The sequence below is a fragment of the Erinaceus europaeus genome, chromosome 3 (assembly GCF_950295315.1).
Source record: "Erinaceus europaeus chromosome 3, mEriEur2.1, whole genome shotgun sequence".
Lineage (NCBI taxonomy): Eukaryota > Metazoa > Chordata > Mammalia > Eulipotyphla > Erinaceidae > Erinaceus > Erinaceus europaeus.
Window position 1 is genome coordinate 93,490,719 of NC_080164.1, and position 19,680 is coordinate 93,510,398.

The 19,680-nt window shown below is 37.1% G+C and overlaps 1 protein-coding gene across 38 annotated transcripts in view; it reads left to right on the top strand.

Annotated features, from left to right (window-relative positions):
• The window catches only part of NRXN1 (neurexin 1), a 1,383,669-nt gene that overhangs the window by 989,429 nt on the left and 374,560 nt on the right, over positions 1 to 19,680 (top strand). The gene's annotated exons all lie outside the window — the stretch shown is intronic.

A 19,680-nucleotide genomic window follows, 5' to 3' on the forward strand; every position in this document is an offset into this window, starting at 1 on the left:
AGAGTCACTGAATTATTGGACTATCTGAATAGTTATGATTTATTTTTTCTATGTTTTTCTATATAAATATGAGTCCTGACTTCTAAAAAAATATTTATTTATTCCCTTTTGTTGCCCTTGTTTTTTATTGTTGTAGTTATTACTGTTATTGTTATTGATGTTGTCCTTGTTGGATAGGACAGAGAGAAATGGAGAGAGGAGGGGAAAATAGAGAGGGGGAGAGAAAGACACCTGTAGACCTGCTTCACTGCCTGTGAAGTGACTCCCCTGCAGGTCGGGAGCCGGGGGCTCGAACCAGGATCCTTACAGTGGTTTTTGCGCTTTGTGCCTGCACTTGACTCTTAGGATGAACTGATGACCAATAATAACGGTATGTGGAACTGCTTTTTACTGGTGCTAGTTTAGCAGAAGATTATATATAATGTAGATTGGTGGTAAAGAATAACAACATTGTTTAGGATCTACTGACTCTTGTGGGGATTTGTACACTGGTAAGTAACCTTTATTGCACAAAAATCAGTGAAAATCTTGAGCAAAAATTGCATGAGTTAAAAAACGCAAACAGAGTGGCAAAATTGTTTGCCATTGAATAGGAAATTAGATGAGTGACACCATGGAATTTGGAACCTTGTTAAAGAACTGCTATTGAACGCACATGTTACCAGGTGCAAGAACACAGGTTCAAACCCCCAGTCCTGTCCTGTAGTGGAGAAACTTCACAAATGGTGAAACAGTGTTGCAGGTGTCTGTCTTTCTCTCTATCTCTCTATCTCCCACCTGATACCTAATTTCTTTCTGTCCTATCAAATAAAGAGTGAAAGGGAGGGAAATAATTGCCCGAAGCAATGGCTACATTATGCAAGCACCAAATTCCAGCAGTAAGCCTGGTAACAATAAAAATAAGTAAATAAGTAAATAAATAAGTAAGTAAATAAATAAATAAGACTGACATTGGGCCTTGCCAGGCATGAGTAGTTCATTTTAACAAGGGAAATGAGTAGCCTAGGTGAATATACTAGTGGATACTCAATGGTATAAATAACCCACATTTAAATAATGAGATGAGCTTAGAAGGTAAATGGTTTGGCAATAAAATATTCTTCTCATGCATTAGACATTGGCTTCTATCTTCAGGACCACATAAAATAATGGACCAGTGCTGTAGTCTCTTGATCAATAAAAATAAATGCTTAAAAAATAGGAAGAAAAGAATTGGAGGTTTTTTGTTGTTGTTATGGTTGATTCTTTTGTTTTGTTTTGCCTCCAGGGTTATCACTAATCCACTGCTTCAGGCAGCCATCTTTTTTTTGCTTTTTTTTTTTTTCATTGTTGTTGCTGTAGCTGTTGTTGTTGGATATGAGAGAGAGAGAGAGAGAGAGAGAGAGAAAGAAATTGAGAGAGGAAGGGAAGACAGAGAGGGGGATAGAAAGCTAGACACTTGCAGACCTGCATCACTGCTTACAAAGCAACCCCTCTGCAGGTGGGGAGACTGGAACCATGATCCTTGCTCTAGTCCTTACATTTCACACTATATGCGCTTAACCCGGTGCACTACCGCCCAGCCCCATGGAGATAATTTTTAATTTGACTTGAGAATTTTTATTAATTTATATATATATGTGTGTATGTGTGTTTATATATAAACATTTTCCAATGAACAAAATTTTCCAAACATTTTCTATGAAGTACACTCCTTGTTGTTTTGGGCTGCTTACTTTAGGAAGTGCTGTATTGGACCTGAGTATTCTTAGGTCAGCAAAGTAGAAGAGGCTCTTCTGAAGCTCATTGAACAAGCAATTTAATCTCTTTGCTAAGGGCCAGGCAGTGGCACACCTGCCTAAGTGCACGCTTTAATCTTATTGCCAACAGAACATCCCTGAAAGAACATACCAGTTATGCTTCACAGGAGGCATTTTAATCGTGAGCTCTCACTGTCAAGCAAAGCACTTTTGAGACTGGAGAGAGCTCACCTGGTAGAGTACATGCTCAAATTTAAGCCCCCAAATCACAGAGGAATACCATGCAACAGGGACCTGGTACTGAAATACTTACCTCTCTCATTCTCTCTGTGTCTATCTGAATGAAAAGAACAAAATAAAAAGTGGTCTATGAGTAGTGAAGTCATGCAAGAACTAGGTAGGCCCTGACTTGATATAAACAAACAAAGGAAAGCAATTCCTCTTGAACATAACCTTTAAAACCTTCCTGTGCAATAGAGTGTGGAAATATAAGATTAATAGTTCAAAGTGGTTATTTGGTGAAAGGTTAAAATTTAGATGATTATTAAGGCTTTGTAACCTTTGTGTATTAGTGAACCATAATATTTCAAAAATTCTCATCTGAATTTTAGTCAGTGAATACAAGTTTCTCATCCTCTCTCCTCATTACCCCTGCAGTTCCAGTGTTGGTTTACTCAGCATTTCTACCTGGATGTCTCATGGGCAGCACAAACTCACTACATTAAAATCTGAAAACCTGTCTACACAATTACAAAGTGAAACCTTAGCATTTTATTCATACTTAACTTTTACAACCAAGAATGCTTCTCCCTACATTCCGGAGGTGTCTTTTTTATTTTATTGTAATTATCAGAGCACTGCTCAGCTCTGGTTTATACTAGAGTGGGGGGGGGGGTTGAACCTGAGCCTTTGAAGCCTCAGGTGTGAGAGTCATTTTGCATAATTATTAAGCTATTACCCCAGCCCCCAGAAATGTCTCTAATGTAGTGTTGACCACAAAAAGTTTAGTCAGAGTCATGTTTATTATTTTTCTTTCTCTCATCAAAAAATAAGCCCTCTGGTGAAATTAAATGCATTTAAGTCAAGCATTATCATTCTAGGGCCAGGTGGTGGTGCATCTGGATGAGTGCACATGGTACAGTGCACAAAGACCTGGGTTCAAATCCCTGGTCTCAGCCATTATGAGGGAAGCTTCACAAGTGATGGAGCAGGGCTACAAGTGTCTCTTTCTCTCCCCCTCTCTGTCTTCCCCTTCCTTCTCAATTTCTCTCTGTCTCAATCCAAAACAAGTTAATTAAATTAAGTTAAATTAAAAATGAAATAATAACTCAGTGCATTATCATTCTAGCATATGATCAGTCTAAATACTATTGCTTAATATACTTCATTCATATTGAGATTTTAATATCCAAAGTGCATTTTGTACTTACAGCACTTTTCAATTCAGAATCTGAATTTTTATCATAAATATTTTTATTTGGTAAACTCTTTTGTTGTCACTGTGACTACCACTCAGAACCAACATTTTTACAAATAGAAAGACAGGGGCCATGCTGTGGAGCACCTGGTAGAGTACATACATTATAATGTGCAAGGACCTTGATTTGAGCTCCTTTTTTTTTTTTAATTCTTTTTTTTTTTTTCCAAGCTCCTTTTATTGCAACAAAATCAGTGAAAGTCCTGGGCAAAATTGCTCAGGTAGTAGTTAAAAAATGCAAGCAGCATGACAGAATTGTCTGCCACTGAATAGGAAACAAATAAGTGACATGATGGTATTTGGAATCTTTTTACAGAACTGGTATTGAGAGACCAGGCAATGGCACACTTCATTGAATGCACACATTACTAGATGCAAGGACACAGGTTCAACCCTTCAGTCCCCATGTGCATTGGAGAAGCTTAATGTGTGATCAAGTAGTGATGCAGCTGTCTTTCTCTTCCTATCTCCCCCTTCATTCTCAATTTCTCTATCTCTATCCCTCCTCCTCAAAAAAAGAGGGGGCAGAATAAAGGATAGAGGGGAACATTTCCACACCCTGAGTCTCCCTCTAGTGCAGTGGATGCTGAGATCAAACCTGGATAGTATTCATGACAAAGCTATTTGTTATCACTAATCCACTGCTTCAGGCAGCCATTTTTTTTTTTTTTTACATGTTTGGTGTTTGTTGTTTTTGTTGCTAATGCTGTTGTGGGATAGGACAGAGAGAAATTGAGAGAGGAAGGGAAGACAGAGAGGGGGATAGAAAGATAGACACTTGGTCTGGGAGGTGACACAGTGGATAGATAACACATTGGATTCTCAGGCATGAGGTCCTGAGTTCAATCCCCGGCAGCACATGTACCAGAGTTCTCTCCCCCCCCTCTTTCCTTATCTTCCTCATTAATAAATACATTATTTTAAAAAAAGAGACACTTGCAGACCTGCATCACTGCTTGCAAAGTGACCCCTCTGCAGAAGGGGAGACTAGAACTCGAATCAGGATCCTTGTGCCAGTCATTGCACTTCATACTATGTGTGCTTAACCGGGTGCATTACTGCTGTTTGCTTAATTCTGTTATATTACTTATCATGGTAATGGCTATTGCCTCATATATCTTTTTAGCCCATTATATTTTGCATTCTTTGTGGTTAGTGATCATGCACACATATTTTTTATATCTTTGGGTTTGTCAGAGACAGTTGCATAGTGATTATTTTCTATAATAAATGTTTACATATGAAAGAATTTTTTTTGTGAGTGAATGATATCTTTTTTGGGGAGGGGGAGGGAGGTTAGGGGGTTTGTGCTACCTTTCCCCTTCTTCTGGTACTTTTCCATAATAATAATAGTTCTGGAGCTCACTTAAGAATTACTCACCTAGGAGCATAGTATGAGGTAGACTCCCAAAGGGAATAATGGTGAAAGCATGTGACATTCTCCAGGGATTCACCGTTTACAACTTAGAGAGAGTACCTCCCTCTTAGGGCAGAGGTCCAAATGCTGGGGCCCATCTAGAAATGAACTCGTTGCCCATGCTACATTTCTGATATCGTACTGTTGACCATCTTCACTTTCAGGTTACAATATTCTCAACAGGTTACCATTTCTTATAGATTTAGTCTAGATATACTGCTGATCTGCTCCCTGTATTGTTTTGATTACTTATATTACAGGGACCTGAGAGATTGACCCCATGTATCAGTATCAGCAGTGCAGTGAATTAATTTCCCAATAAAAAAGTTTAAAAAATTTCAGAAAACTTTTGTGAAACATTTCCTTGATCATAACTTGGTGAAGAAATTTGAAACAAATGGAGAATAAAAAGAAAAATAAAATTCCTTCTGCATTCTTCAACTTTCAAGTGGTTACAATTAGAAGGAGGCTAAGCAGCTCCCACTGCCCTGGTGGTTTGACTGTTTCTACTCTGTCAGTCTTTGACATGAGCTGAAATAATGAAAGGGAAATTGATTCTCCATGTATTCAGAGCTTTAAAAATAATTTTAATTAGTATCTATTAGATGCTTGAAAATATTAAGTTTAATTACTTTAAGTTGAGTTAAAAGCTTACCTATAAAATCATGGTTACCCTATTAATTTGTTCAGCAAGAAAAATATATAAGTAATACTATTCTGAATGTGCTGAATAATTAATGTGGGCCAAACACTAATGCAAACATTTTGCATAAAATCTTTGATTAATTTGACATAATTAAATAACATGTTGGAGTCTGAATTACCTCAGTTTTATGGGTGGTGAGTTGTGCTTTTCAATAATTGACCCAAGTCATATAACTAGTAAATAATTGTGGCTAAGTTTGAATAAATTCTATCCCTTCTTGTTTTGTGCGGAGGGAAAGTTCAGGTGAACTGCTGTATGTTTCCAACTGATTGTGAAATTCTAATTAGTCAATGAATCTTTACTGTATTATATTGTGGAACTTGGCTCCTTATGTATGGGCACATACTGGAAAGCCCATGTCCTTCAACACACATGCACTAAACAGGTGCAGTGTCACTCCATAACACGATATTTAGCGTTAACATTCCCTTAGTGGGTAAAGCTATAGTTGTCATTACTTTTTATTTTTTAATTCTGTCTAAGTGCAGGGCTAAGTTAACATTTTTGCAAGAATGTAGTTTTTATTTAGAGATGACAATAAATGTGTCCTGCAGTACTCTGGAAATTGGCTAAACTAGTTGCATATAACATTTTTCTCCAGGTTCTAATGTTAATGCAGAACTCCTAGACAGTTTGACCTACTTTGCTGTCCTTTAAAAAAAAAATTTAAACCAAAAGGCAGGATAGAGTCTCTGTGTACCATAACCTACAAATGAATGGGGAGAAAGGGAATTGTCTGTTATTTGTATCTCATGGTGATTAGACATCTTCCTAAGAGAATAATTCAAAAGAAAAGTATGTCATCATATTCATTATCGTTAATTAGCAAGAAAAGCGGGATTTGGGGGGCTTTGTATCCCACAGGGAACCAGCAAAGACACAAGATTGATATTTCAGCAGTTATATGTGGGCTAGGGTTAGGGTTCCTACATGTAGGTTTCAGAGCTGACTTTATTTGATTTGCAAAAGACAAATATTGGGGAGAAATTTTACGTAGTAGAAAAGAGTTGTACATCCTAGCCCCCTCCCTATACCAAATTTAGTACCAGCTCTATTTTGGTAATATGTAACTGACCCTTTTAAAGAAACTTGGGTAAATACATTAGCTGTAGTCTTCTTTTTCCTTTCTTCCTTGTCCCTACCACCCTTTCTCCTTTCCTTTGCCTCTTCCCCTTCCCCTTCCCCTTCTTCCCCTTCTTTCCCCTTCTTCCCCTTCCCCTTCTTTCCCTTTTTCCCCTTCCCCTTCTCCCCTCCCCCATCTTCCCCTTCTACCTCTTTCCCTTTTACTCCTTCCCCTTATTCCACTCCCCTCCCCTTCCCCTTCCCCTTCCCCTTTCCTTTCCCTCCCCATCCCTTTCCCTTCCCTTCCCTCCCCTTCCCTTTCCCTTCCCTTCCCTTCCCTTCCCTTCCCTTCCCTTCCCTTCCCTTCCCTTCCCTTCCCTTCCCCTTCCCCTTCCCCTTCCCCTTCCCCTTCATCTTCCCCTTCCCCTTCCCCTTCCCCTTCCCCTTCATCTTCCCCTTCCCCTTCCCCTTCATCTTCCCCTTCCCCTTCCCCTTCCCCTTCCCCCTCCCCCTCCCTTCCCTTCCCTTCCCTTCCCTTCCCTTCCCTTCCCTTCCCTTCCCTTCCCTTCCCTTCCCTTCCCTTCCCTTCCCTTCCCTTCCCTTCCCTTCCCTTCCCTTCCCTTCCCTTCCCTTCCCTTCCCTTCCCTTCCCTTCCCTTCCCTTCCCTTCCCTTCCCTTCCCTTCCCTCCTTCCCTCTTTCCCTCCATCTCTTTCTTTCTTTCTTTCTTTCTTTCTTTCTTTCTTTCTTTCTTTCTTTCTTTCTTTCTTTCTTTCTTTCTTCTTCCTACTTAAAATCACAATGTAGATAGTGTTCACTATTATGAGAGGTACATACTATAAACATTAGTTTCACAACTAATCAGCATGGCTAGTTTTTAAATTTATGATCACTCAGTGAACTGTGTTTCTATTATTCAGCTGCTCTTCTTTTAATCCATTTCTGTAATTGTTCAGTCTACACAAGTTTGATTCAGTAAAGTAGTGATGTATACAAATGGATCCACAAGACCAATGATGTTTTGTAATAGGTTATTTAGGGGTATTTGCTGTCCTATATCTCCTTTTGCGTTCCAGAAATTGTCCATATTAAGCAGTTCTTAATCTGAGATTGTAAAATTATTTATTTAAAATTTAGTTAATGATATGATAAGAATTAAATGTATATATAAACTTTCTAAAATAAACTATTATTTTTTTTACTGTGGTATGTATTTAACTTCGTGGATCTACACATATATATTTTTTTCTTTATGTATATGTATAAAGATATGTGTATATGTTGACACATAAATATTCCTAAAATGACAAAATCGAGGTTTTTTTTTTTTACCTTTTTGTTGCTTTTCTTGTCCTTGTTGTTGTTATTGCTGTTGTTGTTGTTGGATAGGTCAGAGAACTCTAGAAGAGAGGAATATGAGAGGGGGAGAAAAAGGCAGATACCTGCTTCACTGCTTGTGAAGCTACCCCCTACAGGTGGGGAACCGGGGGTTCAAACCTGAATCCTTAGGGTGGCCTGTTTGTTTCACACCATGTGCACTTATCCCACTGCGCTACTGCCCGCACCCCTAAAATGGATATTTTATAAGTTGGGGATACTTATGTAATATAATTTTGTAATTATTATTATCATTTTTTTTATCAGAGCACTACTCTGGAACTTTGGAGCCTCGGATATGAGAGTTTCTTTGCATAACCATTATGCTCTCTACCCCCTGTAATTAATATTTTTAAAATAGTCACATCATGGTTTTTGTCTGCATGCATTTACTATAATCCATTGATATTTTCTAATGATGAATATTTTAAATTGTTTAAGAATTTTTATTACAAACTGATGAAGTAGGTTTAAATCATTTAAATAATACTATTTCACATAAAATATTTTAATGTGGAAAACTGCGTAAATGTTCCCAACTATAACCACTGTATTTTCAATTTGTCCTCCATGATCATATTACTATCAACACTTCACCAAGAAGTATAATGATGTAAAAATAAGATCTAGAGTCTTCTTTTTCTTCTTTCTTTCTTTCTTTTTTTTTTTTCTGCAAGGTTAATGGTGCAGATGGGTATAATTTCTCGTCTCACCAATATGTGACTTCAAAGCACTCTCACTTCCAAATTAGGTCCATCATCTTGTAGCAGGGCCTGAAAGCCCACCCCCTCCCATCTCCCCCACCCTCTCTCACCTCTGTCATCCTTTCCCAGAGTCCTTTGCTTCGGCACAGTACACTCCCCAAGTCCAAGTTTTATTTTCTGTTTCCCTACTCTAGTTTCTTACATTCTGCATATGAGTGAAATCATCCCATCTTCATTTTTCTTTTTCTGGCTTATGTCACTGAACATGATCCCTTCAAGCCCTATACAAGTTGAGGTGAGAAAGGTGAATTTATCATTCTTTTCTTTTAATTTTAATTTTTAAAAAAGAAAAAGAAACAATGACAAAACCATAGGATAAGAGGGGTACAACGTTATAACTGAGTATTATTCCATTGTGTATACATACCACAACTTTCTCAGTCACTCATCTGCTATTGGACACCTAGGTTGTTTTCAGATTTGGGCTATTACAAATTGTGCTGCTATAAACCTAGGTGTATAAAGAACTTTTTGGATGGATGTGTTTGTTTCCTTAGGATATATCCCCAGGAGAGGAATTACTGGCAAAAATAGGGTGTATTCTAAGCAGAACTTGGACTGGTGTTTGTGTATTGCAACCAAGTAAAAGACTCTGGGGTTGGGAAGGAAGGTTCAGGTGCTGGAACATGATGGCAGAAGAGGATCTACTAGGGGCTGTATTGTTATGTGGAAATGTTATACATGTACAGACTATTGTATATCATTGTCGACTATAAACCATTAATCCCCCAATAAAGGAATTTTTTTAAAATAGGGTGTATTAATATAAAGAAGCCTCAGTATTTCTTTTTTTCTTAAAATACTGAGTTCCATAGAATGATTTTCCTTTGTAGTCTATTATATTTGAGTGTGCTTATGTTTTAACTACTGATGGCAGAGAGGTGATAACTCTCCCCCCCCCCCTTCTCCTTTACTGTTTGTCACATTTTTTTTTTTTTCTCTCAGATTCTTAGAGCAATCCTGAAATAGTTGTGGGCTGAGGAGTCTGGAAAAGAAGCTCATGAATCATCTAGCTCCTCTTAGGGAAGCAGAGGCTACACAGTTTTCTGGTAACAGTGAGACAAAGGTTAAATATATATCACTCTATTGTACTTTTTAAATTTTTGTTATCTTTATTTACTTAATGGATAAAGATGGCCAGAAATTGAGAAGGGATGGGCACATAGAGAGGGAGAGAGACAGAGACACCTATAACACTGCTTTACTACTTGCAATATGGTAAAGTGCAGGTGGGGTCCAGGGGATCTAACCCTGGTCCTTGGGCACTGTAACATGTGAGTTCAACATGGTCCCCCACTACCTTGCCCCCAAGGGTTTAATCTCTCAATGGTAGGCAGTACTAGATTTAGAGTCTGCCTCTATGTTTTTTACCTTCTCAATATCCACAATTCCTTTTTTAAAATTTTTAAATTATTTTTATTTTATTTACTGGATAAAGATAGAAATCTAGAGGGAAGAAGGGAGAGACAGAGAGATACCTGCAACATTGCTTCACCACTTGCAAAGCACTCTCACTGCAGGTGGTGCCTGGGGGCTCATACCTGGGTCCTTGTGCATTGTAACATGTGTGTTCAACCTGGTGAGCCACCACCCACCCCGTTCCAGAATTCTTAATTTTGTCTCAATTCTTGTTTTGTCCATGTAGCCCCAGGACTTGTATAATAGCAGTGGAACTTGGTATGTTTTTAAATGTATTGATATTCCCAGTGTTAAAACAAACAGTATATATTCTGCTGTTAGGAATTTCATAAAATGTAAGTATTTTAGCTCCATGACAGCCTATTTAAGCAGCAAAAATCTTGAGCTGAGAGTGCAGATTGTGTTGAGCAAGTAATTTATCTGCTATATAGTGCCTGATATAGTTAAGATTAAATTGAAAGGAGGTTAAGATAACAGACGTAAAAAAAATGGCTATTTATGTTTTTCATATTCTACATGTGATTATTTTAGTCTTACTACATCCAGTGGGAGCCAAACATCAACTAATCAATTAGTACATTTGAGAAATTTTGGCTATCTTCTAAATTTGTAATGAATAATGTATGAACATAATTTAAATACATGACACATGATCACTTTTTTTTTTCTTTGAGTGCCCAAAGTTGCTTACTTTAATTTACCTTTCATTAGTAAAGATCACTAGGACCGTGAAAACAACTTTGGGCAATTTTGTGTGGAGTTGTACCCCTCTTAACTTATGGTTTTGTCAGTGTTTCCTTTTTATATAAAAAATTTTTAAAAAGTAAGCAACTGTAGAGTTGAATAGGCACTGAGAAGACTTGATGATGCCAGGGCTATCTGTATCATATTCACAAATGGATGCATTTGGCTATAGTAACATATGGCACTAAGCAATAGGGAGTCTTATGTGATAAGTTTTCATTTTATTTCTTTATCCTGAAACCTTCTTTAGTAACCCCAGAATTCAGGGTTTTTGATTTTCCAGGCAGAAAGCATATTAAGAGGAATTCTGTTCCCTCCTGTTTATTTTGAACAGGTTGTTTTGCTTCAGGACATTTAAAGCTAGTGAGATTCTCAAATAAAATAACTAGGTAATGTTGGCCAAGACACAAGACATACAAAACTACTAAACAGTGGACTGCAGTAGCCAACATAAAATAGATAGTGTGTTTTTTCAAAGAAGTTCTGTAATATATCGAATAGCAAGTGCCTATGAAAGTTCTTGTGAACATTCTCTCATTTAATCCTAGTTTTGTGTTTATTTAGTTGTGATAGTTTGTGTATATTTCTTCTAGTTGCCTTATTTAACTAGCAGTAACTCTTGTCAGCATAGATGCCCAAGGGAAATTGGGGTTGTTTGGTGTTGCAAGATTTACTCTCTGAGGATCAATTCCTTGGGGGTTTCCATGAGCTATTTTCCAACCCTTTAATTGCTTGTGTCTGGAAAAAAAAATGATATACAGTCTAAATCTAAAATAAGGTAACTATCTAGCTAATACATTTTGAGGCCCATAGATAGATGTGGAAAGATAATGGCCTATTTGAAATTAGTTTTATCTAACAACCTACATGGCTAGATTGAAAACCGCTGGTGTGTTTTGTGTAGTAAAAAAAATTATACTAGTCTGTATTATAAAATGTGGACCTGACTCAAGTCCTATGAAATATTCAAATACGATTATCAGTTGTCTGAATGATATAAAAATTGTATTTGGAGATGTTCTGCTTTTTCTGACCATCATTCTTTTAGCAGGGCTTGCACAATTTATAAGAAACTAGAATCTGTACTCATGTTGTTAGTCTTTTCTCAGTGCCAAAGCTATTGTGTACCATCTGTCTTCCATAGCAACCATGCCAATTCAGGGAAGTTCCTCTAAGAAGAATCATTTTTATTTTTCCCACTTCAGGAGTGGTGGAGTGTTTCATCTATTTGTACATCTCTGTGTTTCACCGGTGAGCCATGATTTGGGAGTTAGGTTGATTGTGCTTCCTGCTAGTGAAACTCATAATTCACTGTAAGCTTGCCTATAAGAAATTATTTCTAAATAAGTAACTTCAAAGTCTGCTTTCTAGCCAACAAGACTGAATAACTGGATTATCTTTCAAGTGAAACAGTCATACATAAAATTTGAAAATACTTGACAGAACCTTGGGTTTTTTTTTCCATTTTATACTAAAATAAATAATAAAATCCAGGATGTAGACCCCACAGTAAACATTTATTTCACACCTGATTTCTTTTTGAAGTTAAAAAGATAATGTAAACCTACCCATGTGCAAGGAAATTTTCATTAGTTAGGCTTGGACTGATGAAATAACTCACTTGGTATTAAGTTGCATTGCCAGGGAGGAGACAAGGGATTCAGCTTGACCCACACAGCACTGAAAGAACCTAAGGCTTTGGCCTTTATTGCCCTCACCCTCCCCTTTCCCACTCCCCTCCCCCTCCATCTCCCCCTCCCTCTCCCCTCCCCCTCTCCCCCTCCCCTCCCCCTTCCTCTCCACCTCTCCCTCCCCCTTTCCCCTCCCCCTCCCTCTCCCCTCCCCCTCTCCCTCTCCCCTCCCCTTCTCCCTCTCCCCCTCCCCTCCCTTCCCTCTCCCCTTCCCCTCTCCCCTCCCCCTCTCCCCTCCCCCTCCCGGTTCCAGCCCTGGCTCCCCACCTGCAGGGGAATCCCTTCACAAGTGGTGAAGCAGGTCTGCAGGTGTCTATCTTTCTCTCCCCCTCTGTCTTCCCCTCCTCTCTCCATTTCTCTCTGTCCTATCCAACAACAACAACATCAATAATAACTATAACAATAAAACAAGGGCAACAAAAGGGAATAAATAATAAAAATAAATATTAAAAAAAAAGAAAAAAAACAGCTATATTGATGTTATTTTTTGGTAAAATTCTCATCTCCTGATTAAGATTTCTTATTTCCAGATCTTCCCATAAGGTGAACTCATATTATATACTAATCAGAAAGTGGTTCATTTCCATATATATATATATATATGTATATATATATATATATGCACTATATTTGAATTAAGAAACCTACTAGATAGCATGGGATGTAGTATAATGACAAAGCAGGCAAGTTATCATATCATCTTGATTAAATTCTAGTTATTAAAATAGTAGCATGCAGCTAGGTGTGCCTTTTTGTCTTCTGCTATGCCTGATAGAGAGAAACGAATCTGAGGGTCCTTGACATTCTAATAAAAACCCAAAATAATTCTCACATAATGTTTAATCAGAAGAATAAACCTAGAGTTTTAAAATACTAGAGATTATTTTACTTTATTATTTCAAACATCACCACAAAGTGGACACCTGAATTCATTGGCAGTTGAGAAGAAAAAAAAAGTGATGAGGGTTGGCATGTCTCTCTTTAAAATTACTTTTAAAATATAGAATAAGTTTTAATGCTTTTAGAAATTGTATTCTTCCTTACTTTATTTTACATGTGTAAAACCAAAGTCTCTGTACCTTCAAATTATAGTCATCTAAAATATTACTAGATGTACAGTTGAAAATTTTTTAGTTTGCTGCTAAGTTTCTGTATCTAGAAAGGCAGTTCATTTTTAGTGTATCTCTGTTCTACACCTAATCAAAAACTAAGGATACTGTAGTTGTAGAAAGTAAATGAATCATCCTGCCCATGAGCTATAGATTAATTTTTAAAATTTAAAAATATTTATTTATTCCTTTTTGTTGCCCTTGTTGTTTTATTGTTGCAGTTACTGATGTTGTCCTTGTTGGATAGGACAAAGAGAAATGGAGAGAGGAGGGGAAGACAGAGGGGGAGAGAAAGACACCTGCAGACCTGCTTCACCGCTTGTGAAGCAATGTTTAGATCTAATAGTCTAGATCTAGTTTAGATCTACTAGTTTAGATCTAATAGTCATCCAGTCCCCACTGGAGAGAGAGAATCCTCATTCAGTTCCTGACAGTTTTATTTTATTATTATAATTTTTGTCACTACTGGAGCTTCAAAGCTCCAAGTTGACTTTTTTTATGATCTGAAGACAAAGGAAAAGGGATGGACACCACAGCACAGAATCTTCCCCCAGTGCTAGATTACTCACATGTGTGGGGCTTCAAACCTAGACTACCTCATAGTACATAGAAATATGGAAGTTTGAGGGGCCGGTGGTTGTTGGTATGCTTCTAAAAACCCCTTCTGTTTCATTAGTTTAATCCCCCCTGCTTAACACTATTCTATTTACATAACCACTTCATTCTATTTACATAACCACTATTAACAAGCAAGCACCACCCTCCCTCCAGGGCATTGGTGGTTCAGTGGTAGAATTCTTGCCTGCTCTGCCCCCCCTCCTTGTCATACCCTGATTTTCACCAGTCACTTTTCTCTCCACCCTCTCTGCTTCGCATCCTGTTCCCACCCTACTGGGCTAGTATATTTATAAGGACAAGATTGTTTGTAGTTTTTAGTTTAGCTGAGCTCAGCTTAGATTGTGCTGCGTCCTGCATGAATAAAGAGATACTGCCTACAGCTCAACCATGAGTCCCTGGTCGTCTGTTACCCACCAGTGAAGCCAGCCCGGGGAAAACAATAAGTGGTAGCGCAGCGGGTTAAGCGCACATGGCGCAAAGCACGAGGACAGGTGTGAGGATCCCGGTTTGAGCCCCAGGCTCCCCACCTGCAGGGGAGTCACTTCACAGGCGGTGAAGTAGATCTGCAGGTGTCTGTCTTTCTCTCCCCCTCTCTGTCTTCCCTGCCTCTCTCCATTTCTCTCTGTCCTATCCAACAACAATGACATCATCAACAACAACAATAACTACAACAATAAAACAAGGGCAACAAAAGGGAAAAAATAAATATAAAAATTTTAATAAAAATATTAAAAAAAATAAATATGGAAGTTTGAGGGCATATAAATCTAGATAAGATATTGCATGCATTTCAGTGAAAGTAAATAAAAGAGAATAGTTAACATAGACATCTACAGAAAAGAAATTTAAAACCATGTAATGAATATGAATCAAATAAAAACCAAATCAAATAAACAATCAAAGCATATAATAAGTATTAGCATAAGGAAAAGGACTATGAATTTTGTTTTGACTCATCAATGGTGTCTTTAGAGAAGAAGTAATATCAAGTATGTGTGGGTAAATAGTTTGGCAAAAAAAAAAAATAGATGAAGTTGCCCCTCAGGATTAACATGAGCAAAATGCTAGCTCTAGCATGATGTTTCTTTTCTGTGTTTTTAAAAATATTTTTTTTATTTATTCATGAGAAAGACAGGAGGAGAGAGAACAAGATATCACTCTTGTACATGTGCTGCCACTCTGGTACATGTGCTTTGCATAATGTTTCTTATTGTATACCTGTAACATTACTCATAGAAGACATCAGGGAAGTCTGATGAATTAATTGTTAAGGGGGAGAATGTTGTCTATTATTTCAATAATAGTACCTTAGAATTGAGAGAAAATCAGCAAAGTCTCTATAAATGTATAGGACAGACTGGGGGAACTATCAATATTGCATCTTAAAGCTGTACTGTAAATTGCTCTGAGGATAGCATCCTGAGTTTGTTAGATTTGTAAAATATGGACCTCAGTGAGGGATTCTGGAGACAAATGGGATTCACTGACCTACAGAATTCAGTAGCATATGTTATCATAGGACCATTAGTTGTATCCCCTGTTATAATTAGTTCTGTTCTTCTCTTTAAGCATTTCTGAAAGATGATACACATTGAAAGTTAAACCTCTTTTATGCATGCATAAATATTAATTTTATTGAGAAATTGTTATTTTAAATATTTAATTTATTGCATGTGTGTGTATGTATGTGAGAAGTGGGGAGAAGGAGAGGGAGAGTAATGCATATAAGGCAGGGAGAAGGAGGGAGGGAGATGAGCCAGAGCACTACTTTAGAACATGCTGTACTGGAGATTGAACTGGAAACTCTTGGTATGACAATTCAGAACTCTACCACTTAAGCTATTTCTTCAGCTGCAATCATTGCAAATAATTATAGGTTTGTCAGATAAATGATAGTCCTGTGATCTTAGAGATAATTTTCTTTTCTTTTTTTTTTTCCCCGCCCTATAATTTGGTTTTGTAACTGAATCAGTGGGCATAGATATAGCAAATGAAATGGTATGGGGTTGTACCTAATGCTTCTCCATCATTATAATATACACATTGAACATACTGTGTTCAAAGGTAATGTCAATATGTGATTGAAAATTTACTATTTTTAATAATGTTTACTATTCATGTTTTTAGGAAGATACGTTTTATTTGTGAGTCAGATCATTTTTAAATATTTTATTGGGGGGAGTTAATGATTTCCAATACAATTATTGATGTGTGGATACCATTTCTCATCTCCCCATGATAGGTGTCTGCAAAATATGTTCTTAGCCTCTACCTAAGTCTTTTTCCATTATCATGTATAAGGAACCCAAAGCTTTACCATTCTACTCTTTTCCCTCCTTCTCCAGTCCTTTGCTTTTGTACAATATACCAAGCCCAGTCTTAAGTTTTATTTTGTGTTTTCCCTTTCTGTTCTTCTTTTAAAGTTCTGCCTATGAGTGAGACCATCTGGTATTCAACCTTCTCTTTTTTTTGTTTAGCTCACATAAGTCTTTATTATTCTTACCTTTTGTGATTAAATTAAAAAGTTTTTTTGTCATGCTTATAACCAAAAGACCGAATTAAAGCTTTGGACACTATTAGTAGGAGATACTTCTTACACCATATATTTTGCTAGATAATACTTTCTCATTCCTTTTAAATTACCATATTAAATCTTCACTGTTGTCTGACCCAGGTGTTACACAAGGCATGCTTTTGACTCTTGATATTTCTGAGGTGTTTTTAGCTACATCTTTTGGAGGCTGCCAGCACAAAGTAGGTTCTGTCATAGATAATGTTTCCTTTCTAAAAATAACAATGCTTTTCCACAATGTACTTTGTGTAGTAGAGACACTGTATTCTGAATTGGAATTATCTGCTTTGAGGACAGTAGGTTCATGTTTGGAATTACCCTGAAATTTAAATTTAAAATTAAAATTTTTCTTGGCATGATATCACTGATCATTAAAATCATTTAAGGAGGTGAATATTTAGAATATATACAGAAAATGAGTGTCTAAACAGAAAATTCTGTTTTCCTTGAAGTCTTTGGCTAACTGAATTCAATAAAGCTTTATGATGTTATATATATATATATATATATATATATATATATGAAAGCTGAAAAATGAGAAAAATATTAACATATCCCAGGATCAACTTATTTTACATTTATTGAAATGTAAACTTTTCAGAATCTCTTCACTTACCATTATTAAAATAAAAAGTGATCAAAGAATGTAACAATTTGGTCTCTATAATTTTATTTTGTAAATAATTAAAATATGTAGCTTAAAGCCTATGAATACAAATACCATATTCATCTTAAACATAAATTTTAAAATTTGGACGATCATGCTGTTATTTCAAAGTAAAGCATTCAATTTATATAAAATACATTTGATATTATAATGCTGTGTATATAAAAACTGTCTAACAATATTTCACAAGACAATGCTATTTGTGAACTGATATAATTTTTTCTAACAGTCTTCTATACTTCCATGTCCTCCATTTAATTTTTACATAGAAATATATTTAACTACTTAAATATTTAATAAATTTAGTCTGAAGTTTAGTCACTCATTTGTGAAATAAACTAGTCTCTTACAATTTTTTTTTTTGGGGGGGTGGTTCAGAATAAAATGTAGCTTTTTATTTAAAAGAAGGCAGAGTTCTGATGGTGGGAGTTGTGTGGAGTTTTACCCCTCTTATCCTATGGTTTGCTGGTGTTTCCTTTTTGTAAATTAAAAATAAGAAGGAAATCCAAGAAACCACAGGGAGAGCACTGAAGATAAAAATATGTGGAACTCCAAAGGTGGTGGTGTGCTGTTTTCTTGTCTTTCTTATACCCCCACAACCTAAAGATGGATGGACTAGGCCTTTTTCCCCCGCTTTCTTTCTTTTCCAAGAACACCTCCCCTTTACTAGGGGGGAGGTGTACAGTTTCCTAAATATGCCTACCCTTGGTTTTTAAGAAAGAAGAAGAAAAAAAATTGATTGATTTTTGATTAACTGACTGACTAGCTGGCTGACCTTTTATTTATGAGAAGTTGAGAGAGGGAGCTGAGGTTTCAGCTTGGATCCCCACAGACCATGACTGAATGCCAGAACTCAGCAGTATTCTGGATTTCCTCTTTTTATGTTTCCTTCAGTCCCTTCCTTCCTCCCCTTCCCCTCATGAGACATATTCTCTCCTTTGTGTCAGTAAAATTATCCAGGTATGGGCGGACCCATAGGTGTCATCATTCAGGCAAATTAGCCAAAGAGCTTTTGACTATAGGTGTGGCATACAGGTAATAACATTCAGTCAAATTAGCCAACCGGCTTCCTGGATAGGCGGGGCAAGTAGGTCACATGAATCAGCCAGATTAACCTCTCAGCTTCCAGCTATTGGTGGCCTACAGGTGACAGGAATCACTCTGAGAAGGCTGGTATGGTCAGGCTACAGGTGAATTCATTCAGGCAAATTAATGTACAGGTATGGGTGGGGCCTACAGGTGACATCATTCAGGCAAATTAGCCACCCTGTTCCTGGGAAATGGCAAAGATCATAGGTGATGTGACTCAGGCTGATTAGTTCTTTAAGGAAGAAAGAAAAAAGAAAAGAAACAAAGGTTGATTTTTTAAAATTAATTTACTGACTGGCTGACTATGAGAAGTTGAGAGAGGGCGCTTAGATCCCAGGTGGGATCTCCACGAACCACGATTGGATGCTAGAACTCTTCAGTATTCTAGATTCTCTCTCTCTTTCTTTCCCCTCCCACTTTTTATTTTTTTCCTCAGTCCCTCCCCCTTCTCTTCATGTGACACATTCTCTCCTGTTTCATTAAAGCAATCTATATACATTGTTATGGAATAAAATATGACTTTTTTTATAAGAAAGAAATCCAAGAAACCATAGGGAGAGCACCAAAGATGAAAATAAGTGGAACTCCAAAGGTGGAAGTGTGCTGTTTTCATGTCTTTCTTACAGCCCCTAAGCTCCCCACCCAAAGATGGAGGGACTAGGCCTTTTGTGAGATGATTTACTTTCTAGTGAACTACTTACTATGATTAAAATATCAAAATTGCATTATTATTGCAGATTTTTAAGTCTGATATACCTGACATAACTATTTTTAGCTGCTTTGTTTTTCTAACTCTGTTCCAAAATAAGAATGGTTTGTTATGCTTTATTTTAATACTTCAATTGTCTAAATATTAAGAAGAACTGGAAGAACTATACCATATATTAGCTTATGCATTTTTTAAAATTGCAGATACAGTTTGCATAAGTCCTTAAGGACAGTCTCAAGGGTATGTGTTGTTGAAATGTAGAGGCAAGGGGTGCTGGGTGGTGGCGCACCTGGTTGAGTGCACGTTACAGTGTGCAAGGACCCAGGTTTGAGTCCCTGGTCCCCACCTGCAGGGGGAAAGCTTCACGAGTGGTGAAGCAGTGCTGCAGGTGTCTTTCTATCTCTCTCCCTCTCTGTAACCTCCTTCCTTCTCAATTTCTGGCTGTGTCTATCCAATAAATAAATAAAGATAAAAAATTAAAATAAAGAAATTTAGAGGCAAAAATAATTGTTAAGCAAATAT